The 22769-nt window shown below is 44.3% G+C and overlaps 1 pseudogene; it reads right to left on the bottom strand.

The window, feature by feature from the left end:
• Positions 1-3679: 3679 nt before the first annotated feature.
• LOC117077731 lies at positions 3680-20790 on the bottom strand (annotated as a pseudogene).
• Between the last annotated feature and the right edge of the window lie 1979 nt (positions 20791-22769).

Raw genomic sequence — 22769 nt, 5'->3', positions numbered from 1 at the left:
AACAACACTGCTCCTAATGGAAGCATAACAAAGGCCCTACAAAGCCTTACTGCTTTATCTGAAGAGCTACCTAAAAATTCTGGAATTAATAACCCTGTTTCAAAATGGCTAAAAGGGTGGTTCAGCCAATGGAGAGAGACCATAGCCTCAATTCTTACCTCTTTAGCAATTGTAATAAGTATACTTCTTCTTCTTAGGTGTTGTGTTATACCATGCATCTGAGAGTTGGTGCAAAGGTTAATAAAAACAGCTCTTACTAAAGCTTCCCTTAACTCTCCTCCACCTTACTCAGAGAAACTTTTACATTTTGAGAGTCAGGCAGAACAACTAAGACAAAACATATTTAAAAATTCAAAGAGGAAGAACTATAAACCAAGAGGGGGAAATTGTGGAAAGTAAAAAGTTTATCTTCAAAGTTTCCCTTCTAAAAAATAAATAATAAATGTTAAAAATAATTGTTTCCTTTAAAGACTAACTTCCTTCAAGCCTCCCTGCCTTTGTGCAGATAACTCTTTGTTAAGCCCTATCCTATGTAACTGTTAGGTATAAGGGAATAAGTACATTCTATGTCCTTGTACTTTAACCAAGATATTTGTTCTGAACATGCTCAGGCATGTCCCAGCTTGCAGCCTATGCCCCTTCCTTATTTGGAAATGTTATTACTTTTCTAAATCCTTTCTGAAGCAACTTCCTCTTTTCCTTTTGTTCTCCATTGCCTTTACCTATTTAGGAAAGTTTTAAGTTGTTAATTAGTCAGGTTTAGGTTAGACTGTGAGGTCCAACTCCAACCAATGGAAATAGGACACAGCAGTAAGGACCTAATGTGTAAGGGATAAATATTCCTGCCTTTCTGTGTTCATTGTGCTCTTGTGACAAAATTGCTGATGAGCAGCTCCCTTTCTGCAGAAAGCAAAATTGCCTTGCTGAGAAAACTTTTTGTCTGAATCCTGATTTTTCCTTGTGGCACTGAGAAACAAGCATTTTGTTTCTAACACCCATTTAGAAGCAAGAATAGAAGCGTCCTCTTGTCTCCTTTCTGTATGAGCCAGAGTGGAGAAGACAGGGAGCATCCTCCAAATGTCTCCCCTCCCTGGTTTCTGGATCCTGACACCATGTTAAATGTGGCCCCCATGGTTGTAGGCATGGTCCTCCAAGCCATGGAACCGGATGAGCTAAGTGATGGGGCTAACCACGCTTACCCATGCAGCCTTAGCTTATCCACCTTGTGTGATTTCCCTTTGACTTTCTAGAACCTGTGCAATTTGCCTGGCTCTCTGAAAAACGGATCTCCGGAGAGACTATGTCACTTTTGGGCAAGGCTCCTTTAGTGGAGGCAATGTGCTAGATTGCCTGCTATTACAGCCCATGCTAAAGCACTTACCCTTAAAAAAATGGCTCCGGTTAACTTCTGAATTTAAAATTCCCTTACTAATTAAGTACTGTTTTAATCAGAGACATAGTAGGTGCCTTAAAAGAGCATAGGAACCGAATGGCCATTTTTTACTGATGGGACAATAGTGGTAATAAAATTTTTTTTTTTTTTTTTTTTTTTTTGAGACAGTCTTGCTCTGTTGCCGGGCTGGAGTACAGTGGCGTGATCTTGGTTCATGGCAAGCTCCACCTCCCGGGTTCACACCATTCTCCTGCCTCAGCCTCCCGAGTAGCTGGGACTACAGGTGCCCTCCACCATGCCCAGCTAATTTTTTTGTATTTTTAATAGAGACAGGGTTTCACCATGTTAGCCAGGATGGTCTCGATCTCCTGACCTCGTGATCTGCCTGCCTCATCCTCCCAAAATGCTGGGATCACAGGTGTGAGCCACCGCACCCAGCCCCTAGGCATCTTACTCCTAACTGCTAAAGGCAGAAACTTCCCTTTTCCAGAAGAAGCATAGAGCCTGATTTTTAATGGTGTAAAAAGAAGCTGCAGTGTTACTACAAAAGAAAAAGGAAAAAAAGTGTCTCATCTAGAGGATTCCTATTTCCACTAGGTGGCGCTGTTAGCTTAGAAATACTATGTGCTTGCCAGAGAAGCGGTAGCGAGTAACTTCACTGCGAGGAATGGGGAGAACTCTTCCTAGAGGCATTTTCCTGATCTTGCCTGACAGGATTTCTTTCCTAGGCTGTAAAAATACCTGCACATTTAAATCAGAGAAAGAGTAAGATGCCAGGGATAGAGAAGGAAGAAGACTTTTGCAACAGAATAGTTGAGGGTTCTCTGCCAACACCCAGAACAGGCTATTGGAGGCTGGGTCTGGTCCAGAGGCCGGTGAATCATGCCAGGATGTCCCCTGGCCAGAAATTCTCAGTTACCTCAGAACTTTTCCCAGCCTCACTCAATGGCGAGGTCTCCCCGTGAAAAGAAACTAGTTCAAAACATGGCCAACATTCCCAGTACTCATGGGTATTGGGGGGTTCTCCATGTTCTCACCAGCAAGCCTCACATCTGAGTCTGTAGTAGGGCAGCCAGTGCTAAGTGTATGTACTAGGCTGATGCATGCCCGTTCCTAAGGAAATACAGATGCTTACTCGTGACTTTTTAGATGAGTATATCTTTTTGGCTGCAGGCAGAGTAGGCTCTACATCTGAGAATGTCACACAGAAAGTAGTTTGGGTTGATCTATTTCATTTTATTTTAATATAGAGGCCAAGAGCACCTTGTGAATGATGGAACAGATTTTAAGCTTGTTTTCATACTTACCGCTTCAACAAAGGCTGTACCTCAGTTTGCCAGCCAATGGATCAAAATGATATGGCTCCCATAACTGGAGGAACACCAGGGTCCTTAATCTTGTGTCAATTTAGATAAAATGACACAGACCCACGTGGAGTGGTTTAAAGAGCGGAGAGTATAATAGGCAAGAAAGAAGGAAGAAAGAAGAAAACAGCTCCCCCGTACAGAGACAGAAGGTAGGGGGATTGGAACAAAGAGAAAAACCCCAAGTGTGACAGAAAAGTGGCTGCTTATATGAGGAGGCTGGAGGAGGTGGTGTCTGATTTGGATAGGGCTCAGGGGATTGGTTTGACCAAGCATATCATTCAAGTAGCAGGGGAAAAAACTGGCCCTTCCACCCTAGCCTTTTAATATGCAAATACAGGGCACCAGGATGTTTTACACATGTGTGGATATGTGGGGGTGGCCGTGTCACCAGGCACATGTGGAGGCCAGGGCAAGAATAAGACTGCAGGAATTGCCATGTTTGGGTGGGCCCAGTTTCTGATGGCTGGTATTTGCATATCAAAGCTTGCTGGCCCAGCTCTAAGAGCCAGGGCTTTCCTGCTACATAAGAAACCATCTCACCAGTTTCTGGAGTTGCTCTAAAAGAAACAAAAACTTCCCAAGGACCCCTTTTCCTATCTGCCTAAAATAATTTCTTAATAACTTTTTTTTTTTTCCGACACGGAGTCTCCTTCTGTCACCCAGGCTAGAGTGCAGTGGCACGATCTCGGCTCACTGCAACCTCTGCCTCCTGGGTTCACATGATTCTCCTCCTCAGACTCCCGAGTAGCTGGGATTACAGGCACACACCACCACGCCTGACTAGTTTTTTGTGTATTTTTAGTAGAGACAGGGTTTCACTATGTTGGCCAAACTGGTCTTGAACTCCTGACCTCGTGATCTGCCCACCTCGGCCTCCGAAAGTGCTGGGATTACAGGCGTGAGCCACCATGCACAGCTCTTAGTAACTCTTATAACAAGAGTTATAATTTCCTACACATCCATCACTATTGTAGAAGCCTCCATAGCCACCTTTACCATATCTGCTGCTGATGTCATGACCACCTCCACCACTGCAGCTGCTGCTTGTATGACTACTACTAAAGCCAGAACTGCTGGAACCACTACATTGTCAATAGTCTCTGGCACCAAATGCTCCACTGAATCTTTTAGATCATGCACGAATACCACCCTTGTAGTGGTGTTTATAAGCTATGTTTTCCAATCAAGCAGGCACTTCTTGTTTAAATTCTACAAGAATATCCAACAAATCCTTTGTAATATTCGTATTTCTTTCATTAAATAATGAGATGGCAAGGCCCTGGTTTCCCACACATCCTGTACAGCCAATACAAGGCACATATTCTTAAATATCACTTGGCAAATCAAAATTGAAGCATGTTTCACATTTGAAATGTCTAGTCTTCATGCTGCCACAGCTGTAGCCACTAGAATTGGCTTTTCCCCAAGGAAAACTAGTGAAGGGCCTCCTTCTCGATCTCTCTGTGATTGGTCTCCATGAATACTAGTACAAGGATATACTTCATGGTATAAGAAATTCTCCAGAGAATCTGCTCCCTTTTTTGTCTCCACAAACTCTAAAGTCAGTGAATCCTTCCCTGGTGTATTTAAGAGATCAAGCAGAAATGACCGTTTATCTGGCTCTTCCACCCAAACTACTTCCACCCAAACTTCTTCAGAGGTAGAGCCTACTCTGCCTACAGCCAAAAATATATATTCATCCAAAAAGTCATGAGCAAGCATCGTATTTCCTTAGGAAAAGTGGCACTAAACATCATGATTGATGAATGCCCTTTGGTGGCATAGTATCTTGTTCAAGTATACGATGTATCTGAGGTCCAGATCCCGTATCCAACATCCTATCAACTTCATCCAACACTAAGTATTTGCAGAAGTCTAATCCAATCTTTCCTCTTTCCATTAAATCCACTAGACATCCTGGCGTGGCTACTAACAAGTGGCATCCATGTTCCAAGACCTGAATTTGTTGACCAATATCAGCATCACCATAAACTACACAAGGATGAACTTACACTGGTATGAAAATTTTCTGGCTTCGTCATATCTACACCCAGTTCTCTTGTTGGGACTAAAACCCAGGAGATTGGCACCCATACCTTCCATTTTCCTTCACAGCCTTCAAAGCTTTTCCTGGACCATCTATATATATCTGACTCAGTACGGGTAAAAGAAATGCTGCAGTTTTCCCAGACCCTGCTTGGGCACAAGCCATGAAGTCTCTTTTTCCCCTAATAATAGGAATGGCATGTTTTTGCAGTGGAGTAGGATGAGTATAGTGAGTAAGCTCTGTAAGGTCCTCTGAGCTGGCCGCACCGTGGTCAAGCCATCGTGACATTCCCCCGCCCTTGTGATAATGTACTTTGTGATATTCCCCATCCTTGTGAAGGTAGTTTCTAACATTCCTCCCCCCTTTGGACAATACATGCTCCCCGCCCTTGTGAATGTACTTTGTAACATTCCTCCCTGCCCTTGTGAATGTATTTGTAACATCTATCCCCTGCCTGCAAAAAATTGCTTCTGACTCCACTGCCTATCTGAAACTTATAAGAATAAATGATAATCCCACCACCCTTTGCTGACTCCTTTCTCGGACTCAGCCCACTTGCACCCAAGTGAATAAACAGCCTTGTTGCTCACACTAAGCCTACTCAGGTGGTCTCTTATACGGACACGCATAATATTTGGTGCCGAAGACCCGGGACAGGGGGACTCCTTTGAGAGACTGGTCCCCTGTCCTCACGCTCCCTCTGTGAGGAGATCCACCTATGACCTCGGGTCATCAGACCAGCCAACCCAAGGACCATCTCACTAATTTCAAATCGGTAAGCAGTTCTTCACACTCAGGTAAGCGGTTTTTTCGCTCTCTACCTAACCTCTCTCACCTCCCTTCAATCTCTTTCCTTTCAATTTCAGTTTCTCTCCCTTCCTGGTAGAGACAAAAAGGAGACACACTTTATCCATGCATTCAAAAATTCCGGTGTTGGTCACGGACTTGGGAAGATAGTCTTCCCTTGGTGTCTGATCACCACGGGGACACCTGCCTTGATCATTCACCCACATTCCCTTGGTGGCAGGTCAATTGTGGGGATGCCTGCTTTGGCTGCTCACCCACATTACAGCCCAGGACTCAGTCAGGGACGCCTACTGGAAGTCTGTAGCTGCCACCTCCATTTCTCCATGTCTCTACCTTCCTTTTTAAACTTACCTTCTCCACTATGGGTAACTTTCTGCCATCCATTCCTCCCTCTTCCCCCTTAGCCTGTGTTCTTAAAAACCTAAAACCCATTCGACTAACACCTGACCTAAAACCTAAACATCTTATTTTTTCTGTAATACTGCTTGGCCCCGGTACAAACTCAACAATAGTTCCAAGTGGCCAGAGAATGGCACTTTCGATTTGTCTATCCTACAAGACCTAGATAATTTTTGTCAAAAAATGGGCAAATGGTCCAAGGTGCCTTACATCCAGGCATTTTTTTACTCTTCATTCCTCCCTAGTCTCTGCTCCCAATGTAACTTGTCCCAGATTTTCCTTCTTTCTCTCCCATCTGCTCCTCTGGTCTCCAACCCAAACTTAGAGTCCTCTGAATCCTCCTTTTCCACTGACCCCTCTTACCTCTCTTCTCCTCCCCTGGCCACTCCTCACCAGGCTGAATCAGGTCCCAATTCTTCCATAGCCTCCACTCCCCCACCCTATAACCCTTCTATTACCTTCCCTCCTCACACCGGGTCTGGCTTACAGTTTCATTCCATGACTAGCTCTCCCCCACCTGCCCAACAATTTCCTCTTAGAGAGTGGCTGGAGCTGAAGGCATAGTCAGGGTACATGTGCCTTTTCTCTATCAGACCTTTCCCAAATCAGACAGCATTTAGGCTCTTTCTCATCAGACTCCAATAAATATATACAGGAATTCCAATATCTAACTCAGTCCTTCAATTTAACCTGGAGTGAGATAAATGTCATCCTGACCTCTACCCTCTACCCAAATAAATGAGAAAGAGTTTATATTCTCTAGCCCAGTCCTATGCAGACACCTGCCAGCTTCATGAGCCAGGCCTCCAAGAGGGCACCAGGGCAGTTCCCTGAGAGGATCCCTGTTGGCAATACCACACAGACTCCCCAGGTATAGCTAGGTGAGATTACATGGTCTCCTGCCTAGTCTAGGGGCACAAAAAGGCAGCATACAAAGCTGTTAATTATGACAAGCTAAAGGAAACTACCCAAGGTAAAGATGAAAACCCAACCCAGTTCATGGCCTGCTTAGCAGCTACCCTTAGATGCTTTACAGCCCTAGACCCAGAGGACCAGAAGGCTGTCTTATCCTTAATATGCATTTTATGACCCAATGCACTCCTGACATTAGAAAAAAACTCCAAAAGTTGGATTCTGGCCCTCAAATCCCACGATAGGATTTAATCAACCTCACTTTCAAGGTGTTCAATAACAGAAAAGAGCTGCCAAGCAGCAACGTATTTCTGAGTTATAGCTACTTGCCTCCACTGTAAACAACCCACAACCACTTCTCCAGCATACAAAACCTTCAGAACATCTAAGCCACTGCTCCCAGTGGCTCCTAACATGCTGAAACCGCTGTGCGGGCCCCCACTGGAAGTCAGACTGTCTGACTCACATCGCTGCCACTCCTAAAGCTCTTGGAGCTCAAACCCAGCGTTCCTTGCCTGACTCCTTCCCAGATCTCCTTGGATTAGTGGCTGAAGATTGACGTTGCCTGATTGCCTCAGAAGCCCTTGGACCATCACGGACGCTGAGCTTTGGGTAACTCTTACAGTGGAGGGTTAGTCCATATCCTGTTTAATCGATACAGGGGCTACCCCTCCACATTACCTTCTTTTCTTTTTTTTTTTTTGAGACGGAGTCTTGCTCTGTCGCCCACGCTGGAGTGCAGTGGCCGGATCTCAGCTCACTGCAAGCTCCGCCTCCCAGGTTCCCGCCATTCTCCTGCCTCAGCCTCCGGAGTAGCTGGGACTATAGGCGCCCACCACCTCGCCCGGCTAGTTTTTTGTATTTTTAGTAGAGATGGGGTTTCACCGTGTTAGCCAGGATGGTCTCGATCTCCTGACCTCGTGATCCACCCGTCTCGGCCTCCCAAAGTGCTGGGATTACAGGCTTGAGCCACCGCGCCCGGCCACATTACCTTCTTTTCAAGGGCCTGTTTCCCTTGCCCCTGTAACTGTTGTGGGTATTGATGGCCAGGCTTCTAGACCCCTTAAAACTCCCCAACTCTGGTGCCAACTTGGATAACATTCTTTTATGCACTCTTTTTTAGTTATCCCCAACTGCCCAGTTCCCTTACTAGGCCAAGACATTTTAACTAAATTATCTGCTTCCCTGACTCTTCCTGGACTACAACCACACCCCACTGCTGTCCTTTTACCTGATTCAAGGCCTCCTTTGAATTCTCCTCTCATGTCTCCCTACCTTAATCCACAAGTATGGGATACCTCTACTCCCTCCTTGGTGACTGATCAGGAACCCCTTATCATCCCATTAAAACCTAATCACTCTTACCCCCTCAACACCAGTACCCCATCCAACCAGGCTTTAAGAGGACTAAAGCCTGTTATCACTCACCTGTTACAGCATAGCTTTTTAAAGCCTACAAATTCTCCTTAAAGCTCCCTTATCCTACTAGTCCAGAAAGCGGATAAATCTTACAGCTTGGTTCAGGATCTTTGCCTTATTAACCAAATTGTCTTACCTATCCATCCTGTGGTGCCAAACCCATATACTCTCCTATCCTCAATACCTCCCTCCACAACTCATTATTCCATCCTTGACCTCAAAGATACTTTCCTCACTATTCTTTTGCACCCCTCATCCCAGCCTCTTTTGCTTTCACATGGACTGACCCCGACACCCACCAGTCTCAGCAACTCACCTGGACTGTACTGCCACAAGGCTTCAGAGACAGCCCCCATTACTTTAGTCAAACTCTTTCTCATGATCTACTTTCTTTCCGTCCATCTGTTTCTCACCTTATTCAATATATGGACAACCTTCTCCTCTGCATCCCCTCTTATGAATCTTCCCAACAGGATACCCTCCTGCTCCTTTGACATATATTCTCAAAGCGGTATCATATATCCCCCTCTAAGCCCAAATTTCTTCCCCATCCATTACCTATCTTGGCAGAGTCCTTCATCAAAACACACATGCTCTCCCTGCTAACTGTGTATGGCTAGTCTCCAAAACCCCAACCGCTTCTACAAAGCAACAACTCCTTTCCTTCCTAGGCATGGTTGGATACTTTTGCCTTTGCATACCAGGTTTTGCAATCCAACTAAACCACTATATAAACTCATAAAGGGAAACCTGACTGACCCCATAGACCCTAAGTCCTTTCCCCACTCTTCTTTTTGTTCCTTAAAGACAGCCCTAGAAACAGTCCCCACATTAGTACTCCCTAACTCGTCCCATCCTTTTTCTTACATACAGCTGAAATACAAGGCTGTGCGGTCAAGAGTTCTTACACAGGAACCAGGCCCACGACCTGTAGCCTTCCTATCCAAACAACTTAACTTCACAGTTCTAGGCTGGCCCTCGTGTCTACGTGCGGCAGCAGCTGCCGCTTCAATACTTCTAGAGGCCCTCAAGATCACAACCCATGCCCCACTTACTCTCTACAGCTCTCATAAGTTTCAACATCTATTTTCCTAATCACACTTGGCGCATATACTTTCCGCCCCCTAACTCCTCCAACTGTACTCACTATTCATTGAAACTCCCACAAAGTCTGTATCCTGGCACAAACTTCAACCCATCCTCTCACCTTATACCTAGCACCAAACCTGAACCTCATGACTGTATCTCTCTAATCCGTATGGCATCCTCCCCATTTGCCCGTATTTCCCTCTTTCCTGTTCCTAATCCAGACCACACTTGGTTTATGATGGTAGTTCTTCAAGGCCCAGTCATCAGTCACCAGCAAGGGCAGGCTATGCTGTAGTGTCTTCCACATCTGTCATTGAAGCTACTGCCCTGCCGCTTTCCACTACCTCTCAACAAGCCGAACTCATTGCTTTAAACTGGGCCCTCACCCTTGCAAAGAGACTACTTGTCAATATCTACACTGATTCCAAGTATGCCTTCCACATCCTACATCACCATGCTGTTATATGGGCAGAAAGAGGTTTTCTCACTACACAAGGGTCCTCCATCATCAACGCACCTTAATAAAAATCATCCTTAAGACTACTGCCAAAGGAAGCTGAAGTCATTCACTGCAAGGGGCATCAGAGGTCACCAGATCCCATTGCTTGAGGAAATACTTATGCTGATAATACAGCAAAAGAAGCAGCTAGTATTCCCATATCTGTCCCTCATGGCCAGTTTTCTTCCTTCTCAACTATCACTCTCACCTATTCTCCCATTGAAACTCTTACCTATCAATCCCTTCCTACTCAAGGCAAGTGGTCCTTGGATCAAGGAAAATTCCTCCTTCCTGCCTCACAGGCTCATTCTATCTTATCATCCTTTCATAACCTCTTTCATGTGGGTTACAAGCCAATGGCCCATCTCTTAGAACCTCTCATTTCTTTTCCATCATGGAAATCCATCCTCAAGGAAATTACTTCTCAGTGTTTCATCTGCTACTCTACCACCCCTCAGGAACATTGCAGGCCCTCTCCCTTTCCTACACATCAAGCTAGAGGATTTGCCACCACCCAAGACTGGCAGATTAACTTTACCCATATGCCCTGAGTCAAAAAACTAAGATATCTTTTGGTCTGGGTAGATATATTCACTGGATGGGTAGAGGCCTTTCCCACAGGGTCTGAGAAGGCCACCACAATCATTTCTTCCCTTCTGTCAGACATAATTCCTCTGTTTGGCCTTCTGACCTCTATACAGTCTGATAAGGGACCGGCCTTCATTAGTCAGGTCACTCAAGCAGTCTCCCAGGCCATTGGCATCCAGTGGAAACTTCATACCCCCTACCATCCTTAATCTTTGGGAAAGGTAGAAAGAACTAATGGTCTTTTAAAAACACACCTCACCAAGCTCAGCCTCCAACTTAAAAAAGACTGGACAGCACTTTTACCATTTGCCCTCCTTAGAATTAGAGCCTATCCTTGAGAAGCTACAGGGTATAGTCCATTTGAAATTTTACATGGACGTACCTTCTTGCTGGGCCCCAACCTCATGCCAGACACCAGCTCTCAAGACGACTATCTTCTGGTCCTCTACCAGGCTAGACAGGAAATTCACCAGGCTGCTAATCTTTTCTTGCCTACTCCAGATTCCCAGCCATATGAAGACACCCTAGCTGGACGATCAGTTCTTGTTAAGAATCTGACCCCAAACTCTACAACCTCAATGGACTGAACCCTATTTAGTCATCTATAGTACCCCAACTGCTGTCCGCCTGCAGGACCTTCCCTACTGGATTCACCGTTCCAGAATAAAGCTGTGTCCGCCAGCCAGCCTGATCTCTCCTCTTCCTCCTGGAAATTGCAGGTACTCTCCTCTACTTCCCTTAAACTCACTCGCATTTCTGAAGAACAGTAATAACCCTTATGAGTCTAATACATTCCTTCATTCTATTAGGTCTATTGATCCTTACCCTACTTTTTGTAACAGGGCTTTATGCAGTCACCTCCACTACTTGGACTGTGCCCCAAAAACTTGTCATCCCTACTATCTTCAGTCTAGTCATACTCCTATTCACCATTCTCAACTACTCATAAATGCCCTGCCCTTGTTTACACTGCTGGTTTACACTTTTCCTCCAAACCATCATAACTGGTATCTCCTGGTTTTACCTCAAACTGCCACCCTTAACTCGCTCTGGGGTGGATAGAAGATCTTCAGTGGCAAGGTACACAATTCTTCTATCCTGATGAAGTCTTTTTTTTTTTTTTTTTTTACTTTTCTATTCACTCTTATCCTTGCCCCCATTCTCCAGTCACTCTCTACCTCTTCCTAGGTACCCCAGCATACTATCAATCTCACCTGCTCTCTCCTCACTGCCTCCAATCCTTCTCTAGCAAAGAATTGTTGGCTATGTGTTTCCCTTTCTTCCTGCTCTTACACAGCCATCCCCGCTCTACAGGCCAACTGGTCTACCTCTCCTGTCTCCCTGCACCTCCCAACCTCCTTTAATAGCCCTCATCTTTACCCGCCTGAGGAACTTCTTTACTTTCTAGACAGATTTGGTGAGAACTCCCTAGACATTTCGCACCAACAAGTTGCCATACTTCTCCGCATCTACTTGCGGCACCTTTCTCCTTATGTCAATTCCACCCCCCTCCCCCCACCGATATTTGGACCCCTAACCACACAGACAACTATTCCTGTTGCTGCTCCTTTATGCATCTCCTGACAACAGCCTACTGGAATCCCTTTAGGCAACCTTCCACCTTCCAAATGTTCCTTTAGTCCTTATCTCCAGAACTCAGCCACACACATTACCAAACAGATGGGAGCATTCCAACTTCGCATTACTGGTAAGCCCTCTATCATTATTGACAAACTAAAAAAAATTGGCAGTCACTATTGTTTAGGAAGACACCTACCCTGCATCTCACTCCATCCTTGGCTACCTCTCCCTGCTCATCTGACTCTCCTCCTGACCCTTCTTGCTTGCTTGTACCCAGCCCCACCAATAGCAGTGAAAGGTTACTCGTAGACACTATGCGCTTTCTCATATACCATGAAAGCCAAACCTCTCACTCTACACAATTGCACCATCAATCCCCATTGCAACCTCTAACAGCTGCTGTCCTTGCTGGATCTCTAGGATTTGGGGTGCAGGACTCCTCTCAGTACACCATCTCACCTTTTCACTTTACATTTCCAGTTCTGCCTGACACAAGGTTATTGGGAGCAAGCCCCCCAAAAACTGGCCATAAACAAAATCTCTGCAGCAATGTAACATGCCCATAATCGCCATAACGCCCAAGCGGGAAGGTTGTGGGTTTACCAGAATGAGGGCAAGGAACACCTGACCCACCCAGGGCGGAAAACCGCTTAAAGGCATTCTTAAGCCACAAACAAAAACCTAGCGATCTGTGTCTTAAGGGCGTGTTCCTGCTGCAATTAATTCGGCCCATCCCTTCGTTTCCCTTAAGGGATACTTTTAGTTAATTTAATATCTATAGAAACAATGCTAATGACTAGTTTGCTGTTAATAAACATGGGGTAAATCTCTGTTCAGGGCTCTCAGCTCTGAAGGCTGTGAGACCCCTGATTCCCCACTTCACATCTCTATATTTCTATGTGTGTGTCTTTAATTCCTCTAGCACCACTGGGTTGGGTCTTCCCGACCGAGCTGGTCTCAGCAAGTGACGTCCATTCATGGGGGCTCGAATCCAGGTCGAAGGGTTGCCGGAGCGACGGTTGGAATGGAAAACTAGCTGGAGGACACCCCAGTACTCTTAAAGCAGTCCCCGTGGTGAGAAAGGAGAGGAGCTCAGAAGCTTCAGGGTAACAATGGAGCAAGTTTAGGGTCTGGTTCGTTTCACCTTGGAACTTTTTCACACTGATAAGGAGGAGGAACAAGAGTATAGTGAAGTAACAGAAGAGGTTACAGAGCATGTTTATTTGCCAGCTGAAGCTAAAGTGGCAAAGGAAGGAGAGGTTCATCCCTACCCTTCTGCACCCCCTCATTATTATTTTGAAGAAAATGACCCCCCAGATCTTTCTTTTCTGGAGTACACTGGTGAAAAGTAATTACCCCAGTTACTGTTCGAGCAGCGCTCGAGCGATTGCTCTTACTTTGATTCAGGCAGGAATTCAGCAAGCTAGATGAGAGGGCGATGTAGAGACTTGGCAGTTCCCTGTTAGAATACACCCCCCAGATCAAGAGGGAATATTATAGCTACATTTGAGCCTTTTCTTTTAAATTACTCAAAGAATTAAAACAAGCAATAAGTCAGTATGGACCAGGTTCTCCTTTTGTAGTGGGACTGTTAAAGAGTTACTGTTTCCAGTCGAATGATACCTACTGACTGGGACACTCTTACTCGAGCTTGTCTAACTCCTGCTCAGTTCTTATAATTTAAAACTTGGTGGGCAGATGAATCTTCCCTTCAGGCTGCTCACAATGCCCGGGCCCAAACTCAAATTAATATAACTGCAGACCAACTTTTGGGGGTTGGCGGCTGGGCTGGTTTAGATGCACAACTGGTCATGCAGGATGATGCCATAGAACAGCTTAGAGGAGTGTACATTAGAGCTTGGGAAAAAATCACTTCAGGTGGAGAACAATACCCTTCCTTTAGTGCTATAAAACAGGGACCCAGAGAACCATATGTTGGTTTTATAGCTCAGTTACAGGCGTCTCTTAAAAAGATGATTACAGATTCAGCCACTCATGGTATAGTGTTGCAATTATTAGCTTTCGACAATGCTAATCCCGATTGCCAGGCTGCTCTGTGACCTTTCAGAGGGAAAGCACATTTAGTTGATTATATCAAGGCCTATGATGGTATTGGAGGTAATCTGCATAAAACTAACTTGTTGGCACAGGCAATGGCAGGGCTGAGAGTGGATAAATGAAATACTCCATTGCCTGGAGCTTGTTTTAACTGTGGGAAGCATGGTCATACTAAAAAATTATGTAGAAAAAAATCAGCGAGTCAGATTTTCAGATAGGGGAAAAAGGAAAACTGTTGAGCCTGAAATATGTCCAAAATGTAAAAAAGGAAAACACTGGGCTAGTCAGTGTCATTCTAAGTTTGATAAAGAAGGGAACCTGGGCCGGGCGCGGTGGCTCAAGCCTGTAATCCCAGTATTTTGGGAGGCCGAGGCGGGCGGATCACGAGGTCAGGAGATCAAGACCATCCTGGCTAACCCGGTGAAACCCCATCTCTACTAAAAAAAATACAAAAAACTAGCCGAACTAGCCGGGTGAGGTGGCGGGCGCCTGTAGTCCCAGCTACTCGGGAGGCTGAGGCAGGAGAATGGCGTAAACCCGGGAGGCGGAGCTTGCAGTGAGCTGAGATGCGGCCACTGCACTCCAGCCTGGGCGACAGAGCGAGACTCCATCTCAAAAAAAAAAAAAAAAAAAAAGAAGGGAACCCGATTTGGGAAATGCCATGAGAGGGGCCTGTCCCGGGCCCATTCTAAACTGGAGCATTTCCAGCTCAGGCCATTCCCTCACCCCTGTACAATGTCTGTCCCCCGCCACAGCTGGTAGTGCCACAGTAGATTTATGCTGCATGAAAGCTGTGAGTCTTCTGCCTGGGGAACCCCCGCAAAAGGTCCCAACAGGAGTCTGTGGACCCTTGCCGGCAGGGACAATAGGATTACTTTTAGGAAGGTCTAGTGTAAGTTTAAAAGGCATACAAATACATACAGGAGTCATTGATTCAGATTACAATGGGGAATTCAAATTGTTGTATCTACTCCTGTTCCCTGGAAAGCAGAGCCAGGAGAGCACATAGCACAGCTCCTGATTGTGCCATATGTGGGAATGGGGAAAAGTGAAACTAAACGAACAGGAGGATTTGGAAGCACAAATAAACAAGGCAAAGCAGATTATCGGGTAAATCAAATTACTGATAAACGTCCTACCTGTGAAATAACTATTCAAGGAAAGAAATTTAAAGGTTTGGTAGATATGGGAGTGGAAATTTCAATCATTTCTCTACAGCACTGGCTGTCCACGTGGCCAATTCAACCCACTCAATTTAACATAGTTGGAGTTGGTAAAGCTGCTGAAGTATATCAAGTAGTTATATTTTGCATTGTGAGGGGCCTGATGGACAACCTGGGACCATTCAATCAATTATAACTTCTGTACCTATACATTTATGGGGAAGAGATTTATTACAACAATGGGGAGCACAAGTTCTAATTCTAGAACAATTATATAGCCCTCAAAGTCAACATACAATGCATGAAATGGCGTATGTCCCTGGTATGGGACCAGAAAAAAATTTGCAAGGTTTAAAAAAACCGCTTCAAGTGGAAAAACAGAGTTCCCCCCAAAGATTAGGAAAAAAATTTTGATGGCGGCCATTGTTAAGCCTCCAGAACCTATACCTTTAAAATGGTTAACAGATAAGCCAATTTGGATAGAACAATGGCCACTAAGTAAAGAAAAACTGGAGGCTTTAGAGAAATTAGTTGCTGAACGATTAGAAAAGGGGCACATAGCTCCAACATTTTCTCCTTGGAATTCTCCAGTTTTCGTACTTAAGAAAAAAATCAGGTAAATGGAGAATGTTAACTGACTTAAGAGCCATCAATTCAGTTATACAACCTGTGGGAGCATTACAGGCAGGATTGCCTTCTCCTGCTATAATTCCAAAAAGTTGGCCTTCAATAGTCATAGATTTAAAAGACTGTTTCTTTACTATCCCCTTAGCTGAGCAAGACTGTGAATGGTTTGCATTTACAATTCCTGCAGTAAACAACCTGCAGCCTGCTAACCATTATCATTGGAAAGTGTTGCCACAGTGCATGTTAAACAGTCTGACTATTTGCCAGAGGTATGTGGGACAAGCCATTGAACCTACTCGTCAAAACTTTTCACAGTGTTACATTATTCACTATATGGATGATATACTTTGTGCTGCCCCCACTCGAGAAATATCACTCCAATGTTATGATCACTTGCAAAATTCAATTTCTCATGCTGGTTTAATTACAGCTCCTGACAAAATTCAGACTACTACTCCTTACTCCTACTTGTGGACCTTAGTAAATGACACTACCATTGTGCCACAGAAAGTAACCATACATAGGGATAAATTAAAAACATTAAATGATTTTCAAAAATTACTAGGGGATATTAATTGGATATGACCTGCTCTCTACCTATGCCATGAATAATCTGTTTTCTATCCTTAGAGGAAATCCTAGTCTCACTAGCCCTTGGCAATTAACAAAGGAGGTGGAGGCAGAGTTACAACTGATTGAAAAGCAAGTCCATAAAGCTCAGATAAATAGAATAGATTCAGAGAAGACTCTAGATTTGCTAATCTTTTCAACTCAGCATTCACCTACTGGTGTTATTGTCCAAGAACGGGACTTAGTAGAGTGGCTTTTTCTTCCACATACTAATTCACGGACTCTAATTCCTTATTTAGATCAAATCGCTATTATGATAGGGATTGGGAGAACTTGGATTGTTAAATTACATGGATATGATCCTGGAAAAATTATTGTCCCTCTCACGAAGGCACAAATACAGCAAGATTTTATAAATAGTCTTACTTGGCAAACCCATTTAGCTGACTTTGTGGGTATTCTCAATAATCATTTTCCTAAAATGAAGCTGGTTCAGTTTTTGAAATTAACTAATTGGATTCTCCCTAAAATAACTAAATTTAAACCAATTGAAGGTGCTGAGAATGTTTTTACAGATGGGTCTAGTAATGGTAAAGCTTCTTATTCTGGTTCAAAAAGTAAAGTTTTCCAGACTTCCTATACTTCAGCTCAAAAAGCGGTGCTTGTAGCTGTAATTGAGGTATTGACTGCTTCTGATATGCCTATTAATGTGATTTCTGATTCTTCATATGTGATTCATTCCACACAGTTAATTGAAAATGCTCAGTTATGATTTCATATAGATGAACAACTGCTGACAAAACAAAAAAGGAGGAGAAATAGGGATTATAGGACAGCCCATACACAATTTAATCTAACATTATTTGGTGAAAAGATCCAATAACAAAAAGTTGGGAAATAGGTTTATAACTTGGGGTAGAGGTTATGCTTGTATTTCTCCAGGCCAAAACCAACAGCCAATTTGGGTACTATGAAGACACCTGAAACCTTATTATGAGCCAGATGCTGTGGAAGAGACTCTGGGAGGATCCCGAGGACCTCCCAGTTGCAGACATGTTGAGACTGACACTGAGGAGAACCCCAACTGTCACGACCCACACCCATCGAACACAGCCACCCACCTGGGGGCAGATCAAGAAGCTGTCACAGATGGCAAAAGAAAACCTGAGGAAAGTGGGACAACCAGTCACAATGAATAATTTAATGGTAGCTATGAGAGCGGTTATCACCACTGCCGTGAGTATTCCTTCAGTAAGGGCTGGTAATAATGCCTGGATGCAATCAGTATGACACAGTTACACATGCTTTCTGATCTCAGTATTTACCATAATAAATCTGATCCTATAATTGAGGCATACCACCCTCAAAAACCTATTTGTAAACAGGATTGGACCCAGTTAGAAAAAATGAACATACTTGTTTAGGAAGATTGCTCTGCAGAACAGGCAGAGGTGCTGCACAATGATTCCTATGGAATCATTATTGATCGGTCCCCTAAGGGGATGTTTAGCTTGAATTGCACCTCTCGGTCTGTGTGCCATGGCCATACTATGTTCAGATGATCTGAACAAATCAGATGGTAAAAATGATAAGTATGGCAAAAGTTCCTATTATCTGGAACCATGGCGGTATAGTGGCACCTCAACCTCAAATGATATGGCCTGCTCTAGGAGCTAAACATAAGGATTTGTGGAAGCCAGGATGGTCTCAATCTCCTGACCTCGTGATCCGCCCGTCTCGGCCTCCCAAAGTGCTGGGATTACAGGCTTGAGCCACCGTGCCCAGCCAATGATTGTGCTTTTAATCTATGTTGTTTGTCTTTGTATAGTCTGCAGATGCGGATCCCGACTCCTGCAAGAAGTAGCTCACCGTGACAAAGCTGCCCTTTTATCTTTTTGCAAATCAAAGAAGGGAGACAGGTTGGGAGCAAGCCCCCCAAAAACTGGCCATAAACAAAACCTCTGCAGCAATGTAACATGTCCATAATGGCCATAACGGCCAAGCTGGAAGGTTGTGGGTTTATGGGAATGAGGGCAAGGAATACCTGGCCCGGCCAGGGTGGAAAACTGCTTAAAGACATTCTTAAGCCACAAAAAAAAGCCTGAGCGATCTGTGTCTTAAGGGCATGTTCCCCGTGCAATTAATTCGGCCCATCCCTTCATTTCCCATAAGGGATACTTTTAGTTAATTTAATATCTATAGAAACAATGCTAATGACTGGTTTACTGTTAATAAATATGTGGGTAAATCTCTGTTCAGGGCTCTCAGCTCTGAAGGCTGTGAGACCCGTGATTCCCCACTTCACACCTCTATATTTCTGTGCGTGTGTCTTTAATTCCTCTAGTGCCACTTGGGTAAGGTCTCCCCCACCGAGCTGGTCTCTTCTTTTTATGTGGCTCTTCCACCTACATGTGCCTACCTGCCAGCTAGATGGGCACATGTTCCCTAGTCTTCCTTACCCCCAAAATCCAGTTTGTAGATGGGAACGAACAACTGCCTGTCCCCCTCATGACATCAACATGACAAAAAAGAGTCTTCCCACTAATCCCTTTACTTATGGGTCTAGAACTTTCTGCCTCCACTATTGCACTTGTAACTGGAAATAGCAGGCATCTCAACCTCTGTCATAACATTCCGCAGCCTCTTTAATGACTTCTCTGCTAGCGTTACAGATATATCAAAAACTTTATCTGTCCTCCAAGCCCAGGTTGACTCTTTAGCTGCAGTTGTCCTCCAGAACCGCCAAGGCCTCAATTTGCTCACTGCTGGAAAAAGAGGACTCGGTATATTTCTTAATGAAGAGTGTTGTTTTTACTTAAATCAATCTGGCCTGGTATATGGTAACATCAGAAAACTCAAAGAGCTCAAAAACTCACTAATCAGGCAACTAATTATGCTGGACCCACCTGGTCACTCTCTAACTGGGTATCCTGGCTTCTTCCAATCGTTAGTCCTGTAATACCTATCTTCCTCCTTCTCTTATTGGGCCTTATGTCTTCCGATTAATCTCTCAATTCCTACAAAACTGCATCCATGCTATCACTAATCACTCTGTATGACAAATGCTGCTTTTAACAACCCCACAATATCACCCCTTACCCGAAAATCTTACTTCAGTCTAATCTCTCCCACTTTGGGTTCCCACACTGCCCCAATCCCACTTGAAGCAGCCCTGAGAAATGTTGCCCATCACCCGTCCATACTGCCCCCAAAATTTTCACCCAAAGTTTTCATTACTTTCTTATTTTATTTCTTCATTATTAACATAAAAAGACAGGAATATAAGGTCCTCTGAGCTGGCCGTACCATGGTCAAGCCATTGTGACATTCCCCTGCCCTTGTGATAATGTACTTTGTGATATTCCCCATCCTTATGAATGTACTTTGTAACATTCCTCCCTGCCCTTGTGACAATACACCACCCCACCCTTGTGAATGTGCTTTGTAACATTCCCCCCCCCCCCCCGCCCTTGTGAATGTACTTTGTAACATCCATCTGCTGCCCGCAAAAAATTGCTCCTGACTCAACCGCCTATCCCAAACCTGTAAGAACCAATGATAATCCCACCACCCTTTGCTCATTCCTTTCTCAGATTTAGCCCATTTGCACCCAAGTGAATAAACAGCCTTGTTGCTCACACTAAGCCTGCTCAAGTGGTCTCTTATACAGATGCAGGTAACAAACTCAATGTTCCCCATGATAATTTCTCCCTGTCAACATTGCTGAAATTTTCAATATGTGGAAGACAGTTACTGCTGGTTGCCTCTATTGATATATCGTCATATTTCTCAAAGTTAATCCCAGTGTTTCCTCCAGAAAAGAGTACCTGCTCCAAGCATTCACTTGGTGGAAGCGGTTTTGACCAATAATCTTTATCTGACTTGTCACACCAATGACTGTGTCCACTCCGTTCAAATTTGCCAAAGCCAGTGCTGTCACCATTACTGCCAATACCATCATAGTCACTCCATCCAGGATCATCAAATCTTCCCCTTGATCCACTTCCACAATCACTGAAATAACCAGGCTTTCCTCTTGAATCTCAAGACCCAAAACTGCTATATGCATCCTTATCTTTGCTACAACTCCAACCTGAACTGTCTTTATCATAGAATCCTTTAGATGCTTCCTTGTTCCTTAAGTGAGGAGGTATATAGCACTCTTGGCTTGCTGTACTTCCTCCTCCACTCTGTTTATCAGAGGAATTCAGGTCCAGATGAGCAAACTGCTCCTCTAGGTCCAGGGCATTTTCTACCACCATGTGACTCATCCCTGAAGAGAAGTGGAAAATCAAGGTTGTCCACTGTAAGTACTGTAAGTATGAGACCAAATATCCTAGTTTGTTCATTTTTAAAATTATTTCTTTATTTCCCCCCACCCCCACACCACTGGGTTAGCTCAACGGCCAGTCTTCAAGCTCTGAAATTCTTTCTTCTGCTTGGTCTAGTTTAGTCTATTAATAATTTTTCAATTGTATTTTGATATTCTTTAAGTAAGGTTTTCGTTTTTGTTTTTTTTGTTTTTTGAGACGGAGTCTAGCTCTGTCGCCCAGGCTGGAGTGCAGTGGCCGGATCTCAGCTCACTGCAAGCTCCGCCTCCCGGGTTTACGCCATTCTCCTGCCTCAGCCTCCCGAGTAGCTGGGACTACAGGCGCCCACCACCTCGCCCGCTAGTTTTTTTTGTATTTTTTAGTAGAGACGGGGTTTCACTGTGTTAGCCAGATGGTCTCGATCTCCTGACCTCGTGATCCGCCCGTCTCGGCCTCCCAAAGTGCTGGGATTACAGGCTTGAGCCACCGCGCCCGGCCCAAGTAAGGTTTTCAATTGCAGAAACTCTGATTGATTTCTTTTGAAGGTGCTTATCTCTTCCTTAATTTCCTGGATCGTGTTAGTAGTTTCTTTTTGTTGATTTTCAATCTCATCTTGAACATCTTTGAGTTTTCTTGGAATCCATGGGTTGAATTCTTTAGCTGACATTTCTGAGTTTCCATTTTAGTTGGGGGCCATTATTGGAGAGCTAGTGTGATCTTCTGGTGGTGTCACAGCCTTCACATTTTTCATGGTGCCAGAATTCTTGTGTGGGTTCTTTCTCCTTTGGAGATAACTGGCATTTCTAATTTTTGTAATTATTTTCCTATAGATAAAATTTCCCCCCCTTTCAATCTGTATGTTATTGGGTTTTTTTCTTCTTTCCCTTTCTCCCCCTTGACAGAGGGTGTCACTATAAAGTATGTTGGAGAGGGTCTTTTGGCTTTACTTCCATATTGCTACATACTTCTGTCAGCAGGTTTCATATTGGGCTGTGTAGTTCAACCTGCATGCTGGTATATGGTGTTAAAGCAAACTAAATATGGCCTGAGAGGGACTCCATACTTCTATATTTGAGTCCTTGTGGATGAACTGTAACCTAGCTTAATAGGCAGATAAAATTGAAAACCTAACTTAGTAGTATGCACTTGTAACAGTAGTTAAGTTTTAGCCAGTCCCAGCGGCCATACTTTAACCATTCATACACTGCTTAGTGTTCAAACTATGTTCAAAGAAGGCATATGTGGAGCTGTAACCAATCCAGCTGTTCTGTACCTCACTTCCAATTTCTGTATGTCATTTCCCTTTTTTTGTCTATAAATCTTCCACTATGTGGCTGTACTGGAGTCTTTGTGAATCTGCGTGATTCTAGGGGCTGCCCAATTCACGAATTGTTCATTGCTAAATTAAACTTTTAAAAATATAATTCAGCTGAAGTTTTTCTTTTATCAACGGTTTTATGGTTCAGAGCTAGCAGTTGTGCAACAGATGGGTATGTAACTAATCTTTGTTTACTGGGAGATGCTCTCTGTTGTTTCAGCTAATGGGCTGAAGCACGAAGTGCTCTGTGACATGTGCTTCCTGTTGTGTGGGGGTAGGGGGACACAGCTGGGCAGAGCTGGAACTTCTGGCTTACCCTCAAATACTCCTATGTCAAATGCAGGCACCAGCCCTAGTGCAGGTGGCTAGGAGTAGGAGGAGCTCCTAACGAAATGTGCTGAAGTTTTTGTGGGGGATTGTGGGGTGCTGCACAAGCCCCTTGTCCTAGATAGACAAGAATATGAACTGTTGCCTTATCACAACCCTGTTCCAGAGCTCATGACTCCTAGATGAGTCACACACTGTAGTCTATCTCTGGGCCACAGTGTGGTTGAGAGCCTCGGGGGCTGCTTAATTCGTGACTCTCCATGGGAGTGGTTTTGGGGCAGAACTTCATCACTCA

The sequence above is a fragment of the Trachypithecus francoisi genome, unplaced genomic scaffold, assembly GCF_009764315.1.
Source record: "Trachypithecus francoisi isolate TF-2019V2 unplaced genomic scaffold, Tfra_2.0 Lachesis_group6, whole genome shotgun sequence".
NCBI lineage: Eukaryota > Metazoa > Chordata > Mammalia > Primates > Cercopithecidae > Trachypithecus > Trachypithecus francoisi.
The sequence above is the reverse complement of the archived record's forward strand: the minus strand, read 5'-3'. Positions and strand labels throughout refer to the sequence as shown.